Below are 19,537 nucleotides of genomic sequence, written 5' to 3'. Positions count from 1 at the left end.
ATATTGTTGGTCGCCTACCTAGCTTCCAGTCCCCCTCTCTCACCGCTTAACAGAGCACAACCAGGTATTTATTTATGTATCCACTTAGCTCCCTTTATTCCGTATGTCTTGGGGGAAGCTAATTTCACTTCCCTCTCCAAGGATTGTGCTACTATAACTAGTAAGTCCCATTCCCCAAACCAAAGTCCTAGTGGTAAAAAGGTACAGTTTAATCAGAGTGAATTACTTCACATAGTAGGACTAAAGCACTTTATTTACCTTCTGAATTTTTTGTGTGAGGTCCAAAATTGTTGGAGCCTTCGTGCTGCCCATCTTGATAATGAAACCAACAAAAAGGTGGACAGAACTAAGAGAATTTCAGGGAAATTGACCCTGATCAATTCAGGACACCCTTAACTTCAACCCACACCTCAAGATACTGAGAAGAGAGCAGACCTTTGTAGAACCTTTTGATTCTCAAATGTAGATAACCACATTCTCCAGCTACTCTTTCTAAAGTCCCAGTCAACCATCTGACATCTTTCCAACAGCTTATCCTGACCCAAAGAGGTAGCCTCACCCTAAGTATTGGGAAAATAGAATAGATAAAGGGGAGGATGGCAGAGAATTCTCTCAGTGCCCATATTCCCAATGTCCTACCAGCCAACACCTGTTCATCATTTTATTCAAGGGAAAAAAGAACAGCCCTGGGAAAATAAGTTTGTCCCTCACACGTAAATGGCAGAAAGAATACTTAATATATAATTTGTCTTTGAAAATTATCATTGCTTGTCTCATTCAATAACATTATATTTTAAGTAATAACCTTTTTTTAAAGAAGACACTCATAATTCAAGTGATTTTTTTCCCAGGTGCATTAACCTTTGTCAAAGGAGCCATCTTTTAACTACACAATTCTGCCACAAGGTGGCAGCAGGCAATACGCATTCCTCCCAAATCCTTTTCAAGAACTTTGGTTCCAAGGTGCTGCCGGTCTTCTGTCATGTTTTTAACTTAAGTCTTAGAAACCTGGACATCTGTTTGGGGTGGGCTTAATGCTCTCGTGAAAGACGAAATTAAGATATTTCAGGTTTTTGTTTATCATTCTGTATGCTTCCTGCGAATGTTCTGTTGTAAGATTGTTGTTCTGTCTCCGTATAGTGCAATATTCCATGACTGGGTTATTTGCATGCTAAACATAATTCTAGAAGTCTTTTATTTAACCTTATTTTTGGTCAACATGTATTTTATCTACAATGACACCACTTGTTAAACAGAACGTGCAGATCCTATGGCCCCTGCTCTAGACTTACCAAATCAGAATCTCCAGGGAAAGCTCTCTGGAAATGTAAGTTCTTACCTTGGTAATTATGGCCCCTGTCTTGGCACGTTTGAGAAACACTTCTCTAAGTGATGCTACCCAACAGTGCCTGAAAATATGCTACAGAAACCACCATCTTTACTGCATCTTTCTCCTGTGCATCCCTGCCTCCTTCTCCCCAGATCACCTGGTCTGCTGTGCTATGCCATGCCCAACTCTCTTACCTTGTGACTTCTGGGGACTATGGTGGTGGCTTAGTCCAGGGAACCAAAGCCAGTCCTCTCATGCTCAGAGAGTGAGGACACAGAGTTCCAGCAGGGTCTTTGGAAGGATGGGAGCTGATAGATTCACAAGTCTCATTGAAGGATGAGAGTCACAAATTGTCAGGGAAGCCCCACTTTATTTAATGCTCCCCTAGAAAGCTGCACTGTGTCTATGTTAGTCATAGAACTGGTCTTTTATCTTTTATACTATGTGACATTGTATGTCTAGATTACTAATATTTTTTTTTTCAGATTTAATGTGTTTTATTGATTAAAATATTACATTTGTGCCAATTTCCCTTCCCTCTGCTCCCCTCCACCCGGTGGCCCCCCTCCCTCCAGTTGTCCCCCCCTTTTAGATTATGTCCATTAGTTGTGCATACAGTTCCTCCCAATCTCTCTCCGTCTATTCCATTCCCTCCTACCATGATCCCCAATTCCTATATCGTCTCCCTCCCTCTCCCCACTCCCCCTCCCTGTTGACCTCCCCCCACTATGCTTCCCTTACCCACAGTTCCTTTTCCACTCTTGTTGCCTGTTTCGTTTGCCTTTGTTTCATCTCCCTAGCTTCTGTTTTTTAAACCAGTCCCTTTAACATCTCATATAACAGTGGTTTGGATCTAATGAACTCTTTCAGTTTTATTTTGTCCTGGAAACACTTTCTCTGTCCTTCTATTCTGAATGACAATTTCGCTGGATAGAGTATTCGTGGTTGTAGGTTTTGGATTTTCATTACTTTGAATATTTCTTGCCAGTCCCTTCTTGCCTGTAGTGTTTCCCTTGAGAAGTCAGCTGATAGTCTAATTGGGACCCCTTTGTACATAATTCTTTTCTTCTCTCTTGCTGCTTTTAAGATTCTCTCTTTATCCTTAATTTTTGACATTTTGATTATAATGTGTCTTGGAGTGGTTCTCCCTGGGTCCAGTCTCTTGGGAACTCTCCTTGCTTCCTGGACCTGCATGTCTATTCCCTTCCCCAAGTCTGGGAAGTTCTCCTTTATTATATTTTCACTCAATTTTTCAAGTTCTAGTTCATCTTCCTCATTCTCTGGCAAACCAATGATTCTTATGTTGGGCCTTTTATAGCTGTCCCAGAGGTTTCTGATCCTCTCATTGTTGCTTGCCATTTCCTCTCGCTGCATTGGTTGACTGCTTGTTCCTTCTCCATATTCCAGTTTGTTGAAATGAACTCTGGATTCCTCACCATCTGTCTCGTATGTGGTTTTGTTCCTTTCGTTATGAAAGTTTTTCGCTTCTTTCATATCTTTTTCCTGCTCTTTTGTGAATTCTGTAAGCCACCTGATAACAATGGCCCAGAACTGAGCCTCTGACAGGTTTCTTATCTGTTCATCTGTCAGGTTCTCTATCTGCTGCCTGGTGAGCTGCACCACCGGGATCTCTATATTTGTCTGCCACATTTTGACAGATGCGTTTTGTTTTCCTGGGCTGGCTGTCGGGGGCGGTGCCTGTGTACTCGTAATGACCCAGCGACCGGCGGGCGCCGTTTGGCGTCACAAATCAGCGACCGGCCAGCGCCTGCCTGTCCGCGACCTATTTCGCAGCCCTGTGGTGCTTTCTGTGGGGGCGGGGGTCCAAGATGGATTCACACAGTTATTCAGCTAGGAGACCGGGATCCGTCCTCCCGCCCCCCTGGGCCTCACTGTTCAAGGCGATGCTGCGGCTGCTCCCCAGCGCCGGAGTCGCGCACGCCAGGGGCTTGATTGCCTCCCGGATTTTTCGCCGCCCCGCCCGCCGCTCCGCAAACAGCTTTGCCTTCTTTAACTCTTACCTGCCCAAATGGCACCGCTGGTTTATAACTTCATATGTTGGGCTTCCGTGTAGTTTTATTTTCTGGAATTTCTAGTTATCCTTTGTTTTGAAGTAGTTGTATTCCTCTATAGTTGTAGAGGAAGACCTAGCGTGTCCGTCTAAGCCTCCATCTTGGCCGGAAGTCGCACTAATATTTTTATCATTGTGATTTTCATTAGCATTTGTGCTGGCTGTAACTCCCTCATTAGAGGATGAGAATTTGGATGAAAGGCCACACTGTCTTTGTGAATTCTCATTGGGTACATCCCCTATTTCATATTGCTGCTACTGGGTAACTGTCAATCCACAGGGCCTTGGAGGTGAAAGAACAGCATTACTGAAATTATTGCAGCTGACATTGTCATGGAGATGCGAAGCATAATTACAAAGATGATATTTGGAATTTTCATTTCCAGCCCTGTAGCATGACAAAACAAACTGAGAGCTAAAGTCGCATTTCAGCCTAAGGGCATTTTTCAAAGTGAGTAAATGTGAACTTAGGTTTTCCCGACTTTGTAGGACAAGGGGGACAGGAGACAAAGCCCCGGGACTATCTGTGTTGAGTGCCTATTAGAGACCCCCTCCCCATAAAAGCAAACTGGAAATAACTTTTCTAACATCCAGGGGACTGAAATAAGATTGTCTGTCTCAAAGCTTCACACAAAGATGTTTGTTGACTGATCAGAAATTCCAGAAGGCACTTAGAAAGAATTTCAAAGGATGCAGAGAGGTGGAGGACGGGTCCACGAAATCCCCAAGCAGTTAAATACAAATAAGAGACTGTTCCTTGTTGGAATGGTAAGGAAATAGACTCTGAGATGGAGATTAACATGCAAGGAGTTTGACACTTTATGGGGTAAAGGAAGTGGGATTGGGCAGAAGGACAGTCAGACTGTGTCGCTGTCACAACAAAGCCCGCCACTGACACCATGAGTAGTAGCTCTAGAACCCGAAAATCTTTCAGAATTTTGCCCTGAATTGGAGCAAGGAGGCCAGGCTTTTATCCTCCTGCAACAATCAGGCATTGGATGTGGGTATTGGGTGGCATGGGGAAGGGGGCAGGACCTTGATCCAGATGGCTTTCTCCAGCCAAGGGCAAACTCTGGAGGGGAACTCAGCTGAGAGCTGTTAACATCCAACGTTCCCAGCACCTGAGGAAAATGAGTTCCTCAGTTTTAAAGAGAGGTGGCGACGATGTTGACAGCGCACCACAGCATCCCCTGGATGGCCAAAGGATAGAAATAACCAGTGCCCAAAGTCCTAAAACTAGACTTGAAAGAGTGTCACTTTGGAGTCTTGATAAAAGGCACAGAGGTCTGGGGTTCCCACTCCTGCAAATGAAGGTGTAGAGACTTGCCTGAGACGTGCTCCTTCTACACACAGGCTCTCCTTGATCCTTCAGATGATGGTTTGTAGAAAGATTATTGTATTTGAATAGCCCAGTACTATGGACCAAATTGAACCCCACCCCCCCCACACCCTGCTAAAACTTATGTGATCCTTAATGTAATGGTATTTAGAGATGGGGCCTATGGCAAGAGCAGGAAATCATGAACAAAATTCCATTGAGATTTTGATATAGTGCATGACACTTATAAAATAATTTAGGGAGAAATGAAAATGGCTAATATTTAGTCTTCCCAACCAGAAACACATCATGTCCCTACATATTCTCAAGTCTTCTTCTACATTTCCATAAAGTTTCATAGTTTTGTTATAAGTCTTTCATGTTACTTATCAAGTTTATATCTAGCTAGGTCCATAGATTTTTTTTTCTATTGGGAATATTACTTTTAAAATTACATTTTCCAATTGTTTATAAGTGCTATACAGGACAGCTATAATTTTATTTATTTATTTATTTATTGCATTTGACTTATTATCTTACTCTCTTGATGACTCTCTTGGATTCTTTTTGGAGGGGGTGGAGAATAATCATATCATCTGCAAATGATGATAGTTTCCTGGCTTCCTTTCCAGTATGTATACCACTTTTATCATTTTTCTAATCTCATTTCTCTTCAAGAGAATGGTGGTACTGAAGACTCCTTACCCCATGTATTCTTTTCCCACCACAGGTATTTTCCCACGATGTGTATCTTCAGTCCATGCCATCCGCCTTATATTTTGTCTGTCAGAAGTTAGCAGCTCTACTTGTATGATATCACCCTTATTTATTAATCACCATCTCCCATCTGAATCACCCCATCTAAATCATATCTGTCTTTTAATGTCCAGTTCAAGTCTCTATTCCATTGATGAAGACTTTCTAGATAACATCCCAGCTCTTCTTGCTCAAACCATCAACTCTGACAATGAAGGGAGTGTTAAACGGGTATTATGTAGGTGAAGTCACCTCATTTCCAGCCTTGGCGCAAATACACACAAAGCTGATTACATTTTAGGACCCCTCCCAGGTAATCAAGGACTAAAGAAAACACTCATTATCCGAACGTATATGCACTATCGTAGCCAAAACACTTATTTGTTAATTATTTCAATGAGACCAGACACTTGCATTCTTTGGTAATTAATTTCTCTCCTTGTAGCTGGTCTGTGCTTGAAGCCACATATATAGATAATCAGAAGGTAGCTGATGAACCTGGAATCAAAACAAGCAGAATCAGAGATACTATTTTAATATTAAAGGTAGCGATCAAGAAGTGCTGACTGAAAAAGGAAAAAACTCATGGGCATGGACAACAGTGTGGTGATTGCTGGGGGAGTATAAGGGGATTAATGGTAATGGAAAAAAATACAATAAAGATTAAATTTTTAAAAAGTGCTGGCTAAATAATGGTGTACTTCACAATAAAAAATGTATCTATATTTATGGTGCCAAAATGAACCACCACCTCAGTATAAATTGTATGATTTCATTTTATTTCATTTTATATTGTATTACATAATTGAAATTTGCTAAGAGAATAAAACTTAAATGTTCACACAGATACATACACACACACCCACATACATACACACACCCACAAAACTTTGAAAAATGCAATAATCATTATCCCAGCCCAGGGTAAATGTGCTTGTTCAGTTCAACCCCTTGGGGCAAAAATTTGGGGCAGATTCCCTCTCTCATCCCTGGAATTTATAGGAGTCCCAAGAGAATCAGTGTGGATAGAAATGAGGCATCTTCCCCAATGAGCAGTCAAGAGTGATGAGATAGATCATCAAACACCAAAGAATTTATATCATGCCATTTTCACATTGCAGGTAGGGTCTTAATTTCAGCAAAATAATATTAAGTGTTATATCAAATATTGTTCATGTGAAGCTTATTTGGCTTTATATTCAATTTGTAAATATGCTTTGGTTTGTACAGATAGATATAAAAACATAAGACATTTATACCAAGATTATGTTTACACATTTTAATTATCATTATAATAAAAATAACTTAAGTAAATACTAGGTGGCCCATGAGAAATTTGTTTTTCTTTAGAGAGGCGTTGTACATTACTTAAGTCTGAAAAATACTATTTATTACTTGGTTGTACATTTATTGCTTGTGTGGTTCATGATTCTTCTTATATCAGTCTTTCTCATTACCTAGTTTTTAAATTACCTTGAGATCAATAAAGGACAAATGATATCAGTGTAACTGACAGAATATCAATTTAAACATTTTTCTACTCTAACAAATTGCATGTAGTAAGATGTTATTTACATTCATTCTGATACATTCAGATATAAATTTCTGGCGCCTGAGGCATGTGGCCAAATCCAGTAAAAAGGAGGTGGTGAGTCATAGAATATGACCAGGACCCCTGAATATTTAGAATCTTGCCTTATTAGCACCCCTTCCATACCTCAGAGGAAGAATACTGACTACCCTGATAATGAACTCAGTTACACTTACCTAGAGTTGTGAAGTCAGCTGAGACTGCCTCCAGCATCCCAGCTCCTGGGGAGTCCTCTCAGCCACCCCACCTGCCCACCCCTCTCAGCCCAACCCAGTCACTTCCCTGACAGCTCTGGCACTCGGCCAACTCTTCTCTCACTCTCAGAACCTCTAGAAATATTGACGTCATATCTACACATATTAACTATTGTGAATGTAACTTGATGTGTTACCTCTCACGAGCAGCTCATTCTCATTTGAAGCTTGCTTGATCTTTACTGCAGGATATCAGTATTATTTCCCATTGAAGACATTTATAAAGCACAAGACGTGATCTTATTTGGATCAGGTGGGAGGAAGTTCAGGTGACATTCCTTCCCTATTCTTAGTTCTGGTTGGTAACTTTTACCCTTTGTAATGGATTGTAATTATGCTTTCCTTATTGAACTAAAACCTCAAGTTCCAGCCTAGAAGCTGGATTCATTTGTAGCTTGTAATTGAGTAAAAGCTTTACAGGTAATTGGATGTCAGTGTAATAGTCATTTCAAAAATATAGTGATAAAGATACTATTACTTGAATATGTCCAGGACAGGGAGCACATTTTGACACTGCATTAACATTTCTTTTTTTTTGGGGGGGGGTACAGTGAACTTTATTGATGGTGCATGACAAGGTAGGGCTCCCTAAGCCCCTCCCCTCTTTAGGGGGTCTAGGATGGCAACTAGAGGTCAGGAGATTCTCAGTATGTTGGGGGATCAGTTTGGGGCAAGGATTCCCCAGCAGCTGAGGGCCTCTCTTCCTGTCGCTGGGGCTGGTGGTCCTGGGGGCTCTTACTCCTTGGTGGCCATGTGGACCATAAGGTCCACCACCCTGTTGCTGTAGCCAAATTCATTGTCATACCAGGAAATGAGCTTGACAAAGTGGCCATTGAGGGCAATGCCAGCCCCAGCATCAAAGGTGGAGGAGTGGGTGTCACTGTTAAAGTTGCAGGAGACAACCTGGTCCTCAGTATAGCCCAGGATACCCTTGAGGGGGCCCTCTGATGCCTGCTTCACTACCTTCTTGATGTCATCATATTTGGCAGCTTTCTCCAGGCGACAGGTCAGATCCACAACCGACACATTGGGGGTGGGGACACGGAAAGCCATACCAGTGAGCTTCCCATTCAGCTCAGGGATGACATTGCCCACAGCCTTGGCAGCGCCAGTAGAAGCAGGGATGATGTTCTGGGCAGCCCCTCGGCCATCACGCCACAGCTTCCCAGAGGGGCCATCCACTGTCGTCTGGGTGGCAGTGATGGCATGGACTGTGGTCATGAGCCCCTCCACGATACCAAAGTTGTCATGGATGACCTTGGCCAGGGGGGCCAAGCAGTTGGTGGTGCAGGAGGCATTACTGACAATCTTCATGGAGTTGTCATATTTGTCTTGGTTCACACCCATCACAAACATGGGGGCATCAGAAGAAGGGGCAGAGATGATGACCCTCTTGGCTCCACCCTTCAAGTGAGCCCCAGCCTTCTCCATGGTATTGAAGACCCCAGTGGACTCCACAACATATTCAGCACCAGCATCACCCCATTTGATGTTGGTGGGATCTTGCTCCTGGAAGATGGTGATGGACTTTCCATTGACAACAAGCTTCCCGTTCTCAGCCTTGACTGTGCCTTTGAACTTGCCATGAGTAGAATCATACTGGAACATGTAGACCATGTAGTTGAGGTCAATGAAGGGGTCATTGATGGCAACAATACCCACTTTGCCAGAGTAAAAAGCAGCCCTGGTGACCAGGCGCCCAATACGGCCAAATCCGTTCACTCCGACCTTCACCACCGTGTCTAAGGGTTGAGGCTGGCACTGCACGGGAAAACGCAGCAGTCCGTTGAACTGGAGGAGCAGAGAACTGCATTAACATTTCAAATGTTCAGTTAACCTTGAAGATTAGTTTCCTCTAAGACCATACTGATTTCCTCTTTTTTGCTTGTGCTTAGTTTTATTAATTATGTGTGTGGACACTTATAACTGACTGATGACCAAGCCTAATTAAATCAGCTTGTTGAAATGCAAACTTAACCTATAAAATAACAATACACATCACTTTTCGGCCTTTTGGCTAAGATCAAGTATAGTAGCTGTTCTTAACAGTTTGAAATAACTGCACAGAGATGTGTAGTTTCAGGCTGCAAAATGCTAAAATATCTGAAGTACTGAACATCTTGTTTTGTATTTTTTTATTCTTATGAAGTCTGTCCTACTTTTAAAATGATTGCCAATCAATCTGTATATCTGTAATAAAAGTTTAAATATGTCACATCTGGTGATCCAGCAGTTAGAATAAATTCTAATTATGTATTTAAAAAAATAAAGTAAAATAATTGTTGAATATGACTATTAAAATGTTTATCATAGCATTATTTACAATTTTAAATTTTAGAATCAACCTAAACACTTTATGGTATGTCTTTAATATAGAATTCTATATAACCATTAAAGCTGTAATAGAGAGCTGTATTTGTTAACATGAAATAAACTTACAATATATTGGTGAAGGGGTAATCAGGTTTCAGGAATATATGTAGAGCATCCATCTTCTATAAGAAATTTAAAATATTTAAAACCAATGCACTACCAGTTTAGGACATTCTTGAGTTGTTTCCTCTTTGTCTTTACTCCTCATGTCCCATTTACTCCATTTACTCCATTTTTCTAAATCAAATTTTTTATTTATCAACTACTTTTCAATAAATATGAAATGGGTTTAATACATAAACTGAGTAGCAAGCACAAACCTAGTTATTTAAAGACAGGGAATTATTACTATTGTTAAAAGAAATCCCTTTCTTTTGCAAAAGAGAAGCTGAATAGAGACTGGCTTAAGCTTTGTTAAAAGAAACTAAGGCATATTAAAATTTTTATGAGTTTGTCTGAACTAAAATCTACTTGAATTGGGCAGCTCCAAACCAGAAGTGTCTGGAGACTTTTATAGAGAAAAGCAGAAGCAAAGGAAGTTTAATGAGGAATGAATACACTATACTTGTACTTACATTAAAGCTACCCATATTAATCTTAGAAAATATTAAACCCAGCTTGTTACTCTAACACGATTTTTCTCTCAAAGCTAATTTACATATTAAAAGCTTATTTTCTACATAGTATACTTTATTAGAATCAACAGGTTCAGTTCCTGTGTAAACCCAAGAAACAGTCTGACCTTGGAGTCCCCCTGACCCCTCCCCCCCAGATTCAAGGACACTGATCATAAAGATCCACATCAGGACCTGCAAAAACACTGCCTGCATGTCCACAATCCCTCCCCCTGATCTCTTTGTTCTGCTTTCCCTCTCTCCCCTCTCGTTAAAACCTCTGCCTGCACTAAGAACTTAAGTTGTAAAGCTCCCAGTCAGCAATCCCAGTTTTGTCAGCCCTGTGCTTCAGTTCTCATTACAGCTGTGAGATAAACAGGCTGGCACCGGCCATAAACCACAGGTGTCCAGGGAAGGGAGGAAGGCTAATGCAAACAGAAAGACAACACCAGGATGAAGGGAGTGAGCTGGGGCAGAGGCTGTGAGACTCCGCTTTCAGTCCCCACTCCCCTTTACTCCCAGGAGAAACAGCGTGTCCACCCTCCCGCTGGGGAGTTCTCCCCCTGAATTCCCATCAACTCCCTGTAAGAATTTCTGGCTTGCCCAGAGATGAAAACAGGAGTCTTAGGTTCAGTAAGAGCCTCAAAAAACCCCACCCAATAAGTTGATTAGCAGGAAGTAAAAATCACAAACAATGACTATTGACGAGTCCAGTGAAACGTTCCTGAAATCTTGCAAAGCACCAGTAGGAGGTAGAAAATTTTTTACTCCCTTATTCTATTCTTCTCCCCAGCAACATGCCCAATAAATCACCAAGTACCTTCTCCCGAACAACATACCCAACAGAACACCAAGTGCCTCGTTGTTCCCACCATTGTTCGCGCCGTTACCCCCAGACTCAACCCATTGTTCGCGCCGTTACCCCCAGGCCAAACCAATCACTAGGTGCCCCGATACCCTGTTCCAGTCATCCTCTATCCCTCCCTTTAAAGCCTGTACGCCAGCTGCTCTTCTCTCCTTTGAGACAGCTCGGCAAGTTCCTCTTAATAAATCTTGCATCTCGGCTTCCTTGGTTTCGGTTTTTACTATTTCTAACAAGGAGTCCACCCGTCTCCTGGAGATGATGGCACCGAATAAACTTTTTCCTTTTTGCCGGCACCTGTCTCACAGGTTTGGCTTTTGTGGTGGCAGACTGCGGAAATGCGGGTTTAGTTACAGAAGGAAATTATTTGATTGCCTGTAGCTTAAGCCTAGTTGACTATTTGTGAGCAGATGCTCTTAGGGGCATTATAACCACACCAGTTGCATGGCCTCCTTGTTTAATTAATTTAACTGTTTTCGATGAGTCCTGAGAAACATATTGTTCATGGCAGTCACTGGCCTGTATACCAAACCTTCCAAAACAAAACTAGAACTGTTAATGGTGAACATCAATAGATGTTAGACCTTGGTCAGTGCTAGGGTAGGGAGTTGTTAGACATCCCAGCTGGTCCTGATGTCAGCCCTGGCGTCACTTCATCTGGTTTTGCTGCTTTTCTGGGCCTTGAGCTGAAACACAGCTGAGGCCTAGATGTTATCTCTAGCTTGACCAAAACTTTGTCTCTGTGGTCAACAGATCTGAGGCTTTGTTCTTAAGATTAGTTGATTCGAGCCAGAACTCCATTGCCCTGAGGGCTTACTGCTTAAGGGAGTGGTCATGCTAGGGCTTGTATGGGAGTCCTGTGAGGCTGTTCCCCAGCCCCCTTGTTCCTCCTCTAAGGGGCTCTACCACATGCCTAGCGCGGTGCCAGGGGAGGAGAGGTCAGGGGAGGTTTCGAACCACATGACCAGTGATATAAAAGGTCTAGGGGTCTAAACCACATGACCAGTGAAATTCTAGGGGAGGAAAGGTCACCCTGGGGGCAAGCTCCCACCTTATATACTTGTTTTCCAAGTTTTGCCCATTGCTAGGCACCCGGGGCGGATGACTTTCTGTAGCTGGTCTATAGTCCCTACTCTGCTCACATCCATCTAACTGCCTACTATTCCAAAACCTCAACAATAACTTGCGCTAAACATACAGTGTCATCCCTCATCCCACTTACTACCTTTGTCAAAAGAAAATTCAGAGTTTTACTTGATAGGAATATGTTATTGAGAGAGAAATAAGCTGTTCCAGAGCAGGGAGATTTCCAAACCAAAGGGGGCCAAGGAGCTCAGCTCTTGCCCTGGCTGGTGTTGCTCAGTTGATTGGGTGTAGTCCTGCAAACCGAAAAGTCATGGGTTTGAGTCCCAGTCAGGGCACATGCCTGGGTTGTGGGCCAGGTCCCCAGTCAGGGCTCATGCAAGAGGCAGCCAACTGACGTTTCTCTCTCACATGTATGTTTCTTTTCTTCACTTTCTTCCTCCTTTCCCCTCTTTCTTGAATCAATAAAAGAAAATAAAATTTTTTAAAGAAGCTCAGTTCTCAGTAGTTATAGCTCAGTTTGCTTTTTTCCAAATCAATTCATTATTATCCTGACAGTTGGCATCATTATTAACAAAACCACTTAAAATTGGCCACATAGCTAAGATAGTTACACAGACAAGATACACAAATTAAAACCATTCAAAAAGTAATAGATACCATCATTTGTACTTGGCTATAATTTTTGTATTCAGAAATCATTGTAAAATTAAAATCTAAGATAAAAACTGTATACCATATACTTAGAGTGATTTAAATCTTAGAAAGCAAAGGTAGTCTTTCAGTTATACATGTAGTGTCTCTGGTGGGATGAGGAGAGAAACACTATGATAGCCTGAATTTTTGTACTTTTCCCTGATTGACTGTTGTGTGTGCTGTGGTACTCTGAGGTGGATCTGGTGAAGGTCCAGGAGACAAGGGGGCAGACTCTCCAGGATATATCCAGTCTTTTGTACCAAGGGTTCAGGCCAGCTTTGTGCTGTGAGTGTGTACAGTACTAGAGAAAGGCTACTCCAGCAACAACTGATGGCAAATACTTAAGGTATCATCTATTAAACTCAGTGCTCCCCAAAACATTGCTAAACTTTCAACTTTGCAGTTCACAGGCCTCTGGGATGTGGAAGGCCAGGGACACACGGGAGACCAGGCCAGCAGCCCTCCCACAGCTCAGTTTATAAAACATGAAGCAGCAAGTCTCTTGTTTTCTATTGTGATTAGTCACTAAAACTTACATTCCATTTCACTGAGTAAACTTACTTGTTTGCAGCTGACTTGCTAGTGTTGAAGAGAAACACAGGCCCAAAAGCTGTACTTGAGCTAACGCCCGAGATACCAAGCCTAGATTTAATAACTGATTTAACTGCAGTTTCAACCTCTCCCAGAAACATAATCTTAATCAACCAGTTTTGAATTTTTTGGTCAAGCACTGTTACAGAACAGCAGTTGGGGGTTCCACTGCCAGCTGCCACCACTCTCTGGGCAAAATTCCAGCAGCAAAGGTTTGGTGATAAAGGAAAGGAGTCTTTAATCAAAAGCAGTTACTTAAACCTATCAAGTCACAGCTTTAATCAGTTAAGCCTATCAATTAAGGCTGAACTCTAACACCTGAGTTCCCCTATCATTTCCCTGCTAGTTACTGTAGAGTTAGTTTTACAAACTAAAACATAATACACAAAAGCTACATAATTTTGGAAGAATGGCAGGCTTCTGCCCCAGAGCCTATTCCCTCTAGAACACCCAAAGAATAAACCTGCCACCCTCTGCCAGGCCAGGCCAGCCCAACCTGAGGCTGTGCCTGGAGTTCCTTCCATTGGGAAATGCAAGTAGCTGCAGCATGATCATCCAGGCATCCTCAAGGAAGAAAAGCCGAAGAGTCTGAGAGCCTGACCCTGAGCCTGAGAGAGAGCCAGTTCAGGATCCAGAAAGCTCCTGAGCGAAAGAGCCAGTCTTCTCTTTTATTTCCATTGGCTCTGGAGCTTCAGCTTCTCAGCCAATCCCAGCCAGCTAGACTGCTGTCCATTGCCTAGGCAAACTCCTCCTACGGCCCCTCCTCCTTCTCCCCAGAGATCTTAATCAGATTGCTCTACATCAGCACCTGTAAGGTAATTTGTCACATTTGCCCTCCCTCATCACCCCTTACTCAGAGGAACAAGAGGCAATCTGCATGATAAAACCCTTGCCATCCCCTTCTACCCCAAAGTTAAGATGTTTGGCTCTAGAAGAAAATCCATTAAGCCCAGCCCATTTGTTTTCCTTTACAAATTACTCCCCTACCACACCCTTCTTTCTATAAAAAGCTTCCATTTTGTACAACCCCTTGAAGTATCTCTCTGCCTGCTAGATGAGATGCTGTTCAATTGTTTAAAGCCAATTAGATCTCCAAATTTACTGAGTTATATTTTGTTGTTTAACACTAGGTCATGCTGTAGTGTAAGTACTGCTAGTTGTTCTCTTTTTCTTTTTTGTAATACAAGCGCCTGATTTAAACTTTGGTTGCTGAGGCATGAACTTCAAAGAAGCATCCCCTTCAGTGATGGCTATATGGAATAAACATATTTCCAGCAACAAGACTAAGAGCTAGGTGGCCTCTCCTCCCTCCCAGACCTAGGCTCCTTTGCTTAAAAGAGCTTCATTGATTTCAGTGAGTGACCATTTGGTCCACTTATTTTTTTCCTTTCGCAAGCTTTAAATTCTTACTTTTACTTTAAGATTTAAATTCACCAAAAAGGAATAAGCCCAGAAACCCTAGGCCCCCACCCTCAACTCCAACAAAAGCACAACCCCAGGCCCATGCACACTCTCTGTCTCCCTGCCAGAGAACTGGCTGTGTGGCTGTGAAATTTTCAGGTCCTATAAATAATAAACCTTTTTTTTTTTTTTTGTCAAAGCCTCCTGATGGTTATTGCAAATGGCTGTCTTGCAATCATAATAAAAACCACAAGGGCCAGTCCAATCACAACATTGGTTATTGATAGGCTGAGATCAGCACAAAATAAAATCTTAAGTTTTGTTCAAGGTCAGAGTCAGCATTTTGGAAAAATGAGGACACACAGGTGGTTATGAAGATCACTTAATATTATATATTGATTAGACAAGCCTTTTTCAATAGCAACACCAAGAATTTAAGCAAAGAAAGACAGATTCTCAAAGTGGCCAATAAAGAATTAAAGAGCCCTGACTAGTGTGGCTCAGTTGCTTGGGTATCACCCAGAAAAGTGAAAGGTCTCCAAATGTGATTCTACATCTGGAGGGGCCCATGCCTGGGCTGCAGTTTTGTCCAGGTCAGGGCACGTAAGACAAGCAACCAATCCACTCACATGATGCTTCTCTCCCTCTCTTCTTCTCTCCTTTTCCCTCTCTCTAAAAATAAATAAATAAAATCTTATAAAAAGAAAAGAACTAAAGATAGAGTAACTTTTATTAGGAGACAATTTATACACAGTAATTTATACGAAGAAGGAGGAGGGGGGAGGAGGGGAGCAGGGGGAGGAGAGGGAGGAGGAGGAGGAGGAGGAGGACAGGCACTATTCAAATTATTCTTGATATTTTTTAATGAAGAAATAAAATATTTAATTCTCAATGTTTCTAATATGTAAACTATAATGTACTAAATAAATATTAGTTTGGCTATTTTTTAATTTTCCCAGACAGTAAAAAAGTTTTTATAACTAACAGCAAGAGAGTATTTAAAGTTTTGGCAAAAAATGTTAAGGTCATGGAATAATCATAAGTTTTCTGATTAATTATTAAAATGGTTTTGTAAGGTTTCAGCATGCACAATCATTTTTACAGTTTTGCACTACTGTGCAAAAGTGAGGGATTGCCTGTACTTGAGAACATTTTTGTCCTGCCCATGTATCTGGAAAAGTTTGCTGGATATAAAATTCTGTATTCGAAGTTTTCTTCCTTTAATAATTTGAAAACCTTACTCCATTGCCTTATTGCAGCCATGACTGCTATTGAAAAATCTAATGACAATCCAATATTTTTTCCTTTGTATTTGATCTGTTCTTCTCTGCAAGCTTTTAGAACTTTTGGCCTTTTATATTCTTAAATGTCACTAAAATGTGTTTAACTGTGGGGTTTTCACTTCTCCTCTTTGACATTCCTTTTCATCTTTTATTTAATTTCAAAAATTTATCTTTTATTTTTTCAATATATTCTCTTCTGTCCCCTACCCCAAGCTTCTATTTCTATCCTCCATAGCTTTCAGCTTTTCCTTTATATTGTCCTTTCCCACTTTTCTTCATTAGTAATTGCAGCCACTTTTCAGATACCTTCCCACGCTTCTCTCCTTCCTTTGCTAGGTTAGTTCTCTCTCCTAGATGCTGTGTGTGTGAAGAATGACATAAATGAAGTAGTTACTAAATGGAGTCAGAGTTGCCATTCCAGAGGAACTGCAAGGCATGTCTTGCTTTTTCAGCCATTGGACAGTTACAACTGGGCCAGACCTTTGGACTGAGCCAAACCAACCTTGTCTTACAAACAGTTGTTTGTGAAGCCCGCAGAATAGTGGACATCTTGACCACAGGGACTGATAATTACGGGCTCTCTGAAAGGACCCCTGATTATGCACTATCTGAAGACAGAATCAGAAACCAATCACGTATAGCCAAGATTAGCTCAGTTTATCTGCACCTACAGGAATTCTTTCTTCCTTTCATGTGATCATTCCTTTCCTTTTCTGATGAAAACCCCTTGCCTTCACCCTGTAATTGGGACACTATTGGGGTTTTTGCCTGAATCTCTGTGTTCCAGAATTGCACTTGTTGCCTCTCATTTTGGATTTTTAATTTTACGTGAACATATGCAAAGTGTTAGAACTACATGGTAGAACCAGAAGTTCATAATCATTCATTAGTCACTTACAGAGAAGAACAGGGAAAGGTACAGGAGACAGGAGTGCGAGATGATGAGGGACAGCAAGGGAGCAAGCAACCTGGAAATGTAGAGGAAGAATATTCCCAACAAAGGGAACAGCAGGTGTCAAAATTAAGGGGTTGGGGGTGGGAGCTGCTTCGGACTCAAGTGAACCACCAAAGACACCCCTGGGAGAGACTGGCAGCTAACTGGAAAGAGCAACACACCTAAGTCCCATACTCGGCTAGGTGATCTGGTTAGACCAAGCCTTTCTGCTTTTTAATAAATATTTACGTTTCTGGCTTTGGGAATAAGGGTTGCACGTGGCTAATTACCTTCTCAAATCTTTCATCATTTGCAAATTGAGCGTAGTAACCTCTAATGTACAGGAGTGAAGTGAAAGCTAGAGGAATGTTCATAAGGTGCCTGGGGTAACGCTGGGCACGGTGGGGATTGGTGGCGGAAGTGGTGTCCGCTGTTATTTTTATTATCGGCAAAAACCAAATTCCTCCAGCAGAGGACAGGGTTGACAGCAAGCTGGGGCTGTGAACATTGCAGAGACTCAGTCCTTCCCTCATTTCAACTTCCTTTTCCCTGAGCCTGCTTTTCCCTCTCTGTCCATCGGTTGGCGCCTTTTGCGTCCCTGTTTCCTCGAGCCCGCTTTGGGGGTTGCGGTCGCCCCGCAGCTCGCAGGTCACATGTAGCTGCGCCCGCGCGAGAGGTCAGGCTTCGGCGCGCCCCCAAACCGCGCTGTGCCCGCTCCTCCGGGCCTTCAGGGTCCGGCAATGGCTCCTGCAGAGGATTGAGTCAGCCAGACTCGGCGACACCAGAGGCCGCCCGCCGCGTGCGCAGGGGATGGAGCTGACCGCCCCCACCCGGTAGGTTTCCGCTGCGCAAGATATTCCCTGTCCCTTTGGTAGCGCAAGCGGATCGCCCACCCCGGAGAGACACCAGATCCAGGAGATCAGGATTAGGAGTGGCCACAGCTGGCACAGTGAGCAGCTGCAGGGGCTGGCGCAGCCAAGGAGGGCCTGCGCCCCGGGTCGTGAGCTCTGGGTAGACGTGCTCCGCGGTGGCCCAGCCCGGCTTGGGCCGCTTCCTTCCATAAGACTGCAGGGACCTCGGAAAGGTGTCCCCCCAGTGCGGCAGAGGCCGGCAACAGAGCAGGGATGAGTGAGAGTCGCGCCAAGGGCGCCTCCCCACTCTCCACCCGCTCTGGCCGGGGCTCTAGGCCGACGGGAAGGCGCCAGCCGGGCGTGTGCGAGTCCAGGTAAGACCCTTCTTTCTCCGCCCCGCCCCTGCCCAGCCTGGCGGGGCTGCCTAATGGCCGCCCGCAAAGAAGCGAGGGTCCGCCGCACGTCCACCCCTCTGGCCTTCCCTGTACTCCTTTACCACGCTGCTGCGATGATGGGATGGGTGCCTGCGGGTGACCGCGCAGCCCGAGGTCGAGAAAGGGCGATCGGGCAAGGGAAGGCGACCCACGGAAAGACCAGCCAAAGGGAGTCAGCGCGGCAATCAAGACCGTTAGCCTTGGGGAGACTGAGGGCCAAGTTCGGCAGAGGTACTGCCCAAGGTCAGCGGCAGACGCTAGATCCCGGACTCTGGTCTTCCTCTCCCATTCCCTTTCCACGAGGCGTAGGTGGGGCCACCCCGGGCAGTTTCGCCCTCTTCCTGGCCTGGGCGCGGGTGTCGCCGGTGCCCCACTGAGCCCGCGGTGTTTGGGGGCGAAAGTTGCTGCAGGGTGGGTGTGATCCCGGGCATTCCCTGCTCATCCCTAGTCCCCCGCTGGGGTCCGCAGGGCGGCTCCAGTGATCTCACTATGGCAGAACATTAACAACACCCGCAGGTGTGTGTGTGCGTGCGCATATTTCCCCAAGAGAACTAAACCTTGTAAGGGGGAATAGCTTTTTTTAGGGGTGCATTTCTAGAGTGCACTGCACCAGGTACTTTGGAAGATGAAAAGAGAGACAACTATGTATGTCTAACACCTAACATTATTGAAATTATTAGAATTTTTTAAAGGAAAAGTTTATTACAAAACATTCAGGAAACAAAAATGTATAGGAGAAAATAGATAACATAAAACTTAATATTCTAGATTGTTGAGGTTTTCCTGGCTATCTTCAAATTTTCTCTGCATACCCACAGTTAAACCTATAACATGGACAAAAATAATATCTTGTTTTAATTTGCATGTCTGATTACCCAGGGGAAATCAACACCTTTACCAATGTGCTTTGGCCTTTTGCATTTGTGTGTGTGAATTGACTGTTAATTCTGTTGCCCTCTTTACAGCTGAGTTTCTGTTTGTGGTTTTTAAGTACTCTATATATAAAGTAGTAATTCTGTCGTTTATGCTGCACAGTCTTCCTGTTTTTTAATGTTTTTGTCAGTTTTTCATCTTTGACCACATAAAGTTTAACTT

The 19,537-nt window shown here is 43.2% G+C and overlaps 1 protein-coding gene and 2 pseudogenes across 3 annotated transcripts in view; 2 read left to right on the top strand and 1 right to left on the bottom strand.

Moving 5' to 3' along the window:
• The window catches only part of PGAP4 (post-GPI attachment to proteins GalNAc transferase 4), an 81,200-nt gene that overhangs the window by 43,038 nt on the left and 18,625 nt on the right, over positions 1-19,537 (top strand). Inside the window, exon 1 of one of the 3 annotated variants that reach the window (XM_090274513.1) lies at positions 17,624-17,990. The exons of 1 other annotated variant lie outside the window; for it this stretch is intronic. The gene's annotated coding sequence lies outside the window, so the exon portion shown is untranslated. One more of the 3 variants, XM_090274512.1, reaches the window with a different exon arrangement.
• LOC150013475 (glyceraldehyde-3-phosphate dehydrogenase pseudogene) lies at positions 7,867-9,074 on the bottom strand (annotated as a pseudogene).
• On the top strand, positions 9,318-9,484 carry LOC150013474 (U2 spliceosomal RNA; annotated as a pseudogene).

This window comes from Furipterus horrens, unplaced genomic scaffold, assembly GCF_987537825.1.
Source record: "Furipterus horrens unplaced genomic scaffold, mFurHor1.1.pri manual_scaffold_4, whole genome shotgun sequence".
Lineage (NCBI taxonomy): Eukaryota > Metazoa > Chordata > Mammalia > Chiroptera > Furipteridae > Furipterus > Furipterus horrens.
The sequence above is the reverse complement of the archived record's forward strand: the minus strand, read 5'-3'. Positions and strand labels throughout refer to the sequence as shown.